This window comes from Palaemon carinicauda, chromosome 13 (assembly GCF_036898095.1).
Source record: "Palaemon carinicauda isolate YSFRI2023 chromosome 13, ASM3689809v2, whole genome shotgun sequence".
Classification (NCBI taxonomy): domain Eukaryota; kingdom Metazoa; phylum Arthropoda; class Malacostraca; order Decapoda; family Palaemonidae; genus Palaemon; species Palaemon carinicauda.
In genome coordinates this window covers 132,379,199-132,381,644 of record NC_090737.1, presented here as the reverse complement: position 1 = coordinate 132,381,644, position 2,446 = coordinate 132,379,199, and the positions used below count along the sequence as shown (strand labels likewise).

Genomic DNA, 2,446 nt, shown 5'->3' with positions numbered 1-2,446 from the left:
ATAGAAAAATTTATGCAACAGAAACAATGACATTAAACAAACAAACATTACATCCAGAAAGCCCAGTGCAGAAAGAAAAGAGAAATCTACAAAACTTCTAAATTTGAACAAAAATTAACTGGTTTCCGTAATCTCCCAGTTTAAATAAAATTTACGCCAAATAAGTATGTAAAAACAAACATTAACCCGTCACTATTCAGAAGCTCATTCCGTCAGGTTTCCCCATTACTAGCAGGAGTAACCGAGAACCTGAACAGTGTTAGTATCCCTAACTTCCTTAGTCCTAAAAAAGTTGCAAAATCTTAAAATTTAAATTCCTAAAGAAATTCCGCATGCACCATCTCGCACGTAAACTGAAATTTATGCATTCAAAGATTTTGCAATGAACTAACCTAAACCTTACATAAAGCCAGTACAAACATTTGACTGGCTTATTGTGGAGTCTCCAAGAACCCTGCGCTAAAGGTAACAGGCAAGGTTGCAATGTTCCCGAAGTAAGGATGCATGTATTTAAGAGAGCCTGCGAATCTTTAAAACCTTGCAGCCTTTCAGTTCTTTGAAGTCTAGAAGAACACTTCTGAGCATTTGTTGGAAGAATCTGCTACCAATACCTTGTTGAACAAAGCCTGGATCTGAAAAAGAAGTAATAGGTTGTAGTGCAAGGTCACAACGCAAGCCATTAATTGCCATTAATTATCAATCATTAATTATCAATTAAAATACTAAGTTCTAAATTGACAGATTTATTTGAAATATAATATGGAAGTACTTTCCTATTAAAATCAAATGACCATGATGTCCAAAAACTGTTTTCCCGATTAGCCGACAATTGCCCTATTTTAATATGCTATAATTTTAATTATCAATATAGAAAGTTGAAAATACTACTAGTAAGAGTAGTAGGCATGTAATAGAAAATTTTGAGTTGCCAAATATTTAATAAAAGGTTGCATCCAAGAGTTTTTCAGTTTTAGGCTTCAAATAGTCTAAACGGCAATTCTATAAAACAGTTCCGCCAGCATGTTATAAAGTTTTAAGTGCTTTCACTAAAAAGATGAAGTCCAAGGTTCAGTTGGATACATAAATCAAACCGGCGCTGGGTCTAGAAATGTTTTAAAAATAAATATCAAACACACCTCCAAACAAAGCAAGTCCCTCGACTATTGTATATCTCAAATTATTCTTTAGACTCTAGCTATGAAGTTAAAAACAGATTATGTCATTACTACAGACTATTCTACGTAGAAATAAGGTCACCAAAAATCATAGATCATAACCAAAAATTAAAATTCACATTTTACTTGGGACTGGCATTTTAAAACTAGAATCAAGTGACTATACCAATAAGGCGACAGTTTTAGAAAGAAACTGAACACTTCACACTGCACACAAATCTCTACCGCTATTTTTCAGTCTTGAGAGCCGTAGAGGATTATGAAAACTTCTGATGCGGTTTCTCATTTACCATCTACTGCCATCAAAGTCTGGATTTTCTCCCAAGTTCTTGTCTAAAGTATTATTTAAGTTATAAAAGATTTTTTTAGCATTATTCTGATATCATCGAAAGAATAAAGTTCTGCCAAGATTACGTGTTACTAGTAGCGAAAGAGACTTTAGTATTAAAAGATCGTTCGTGTGACAAAGCTCTCCAACATACCGTTGGAGACAATATTAATTAAAGCTAATCTTCATAGACTAAGCGCTAAAAGATACTCAAACCATTGCAAAAGAAGTTTGCAGTATTGACAAAGCTTACTAGTACGAGAGAAGTAGAACGCCTCATTGAAAAAACTCTCTCCATATTATGGTTACCTTAATTCTGCAAGAAACTCTTGAAATGTTGGTAAAGTACCATTTACAAGATTGATGCAAGTGTTGTGCAATTATGGTCTAGACTGGAGTTTTATGCCTTTTATTTGAATAGGAATTTCAATAGCAAGTAGAGGCTATAACGGAGTTTGCAGCGTAAAGCTAGATAAGGACGCAACGTTATACTGTGGCAGTAATTTGTTCCTATGTAATAAACTTTGTATTAAAACATGTTGAAAATAAAAGTAAAACCCTAATGATATGCAGAGTAATTGTCTAGACAATTAGGTAATTAATTAAAGAAATAGAAGGCTGGAGCATATAGTTAAATCAAAGTAAACTTGATATAAATTAATTGAACTTATAATCAATCAGACTCAAAAAATGAACCACCCAACAGATTCACAATCAGGTTCACACAAGCCGAGACAATCTACACCCAACACAGTAGATATTAGATGTAAAACAACAACTAAAGTCTTCTAATTTATCAAGTTTAACTTGACTAATCAACGAAATTAATGTGCATTCACGAATTATACTTACAGCAAATAAAACACCACACAATAGAGAAATGTTTGCCTGGGAAAGTTTTCCCCTGCTATGCAGCCGACTCTTAGTCCGTTACATGTTAACT

General features: G+C 33.5%; 1 long non-coding RNA gene across 1 annotated transcript; it reads right to left on the bottom strand.

Annotated features, from left to right (window-relative positions):
• Nucleotides 1–2,446, bottom strand: LOC137652447 (uncharacterized). The gene is made up of 2 exons (XR_011046296.1): nt 2,356–2,446; nt 1–632 (listed from the first exon to the last, which is right to left on the bottom strand). It is a non-coding gene; the product is annotated as an uncharacterized lncRNA (long non-coding RNA).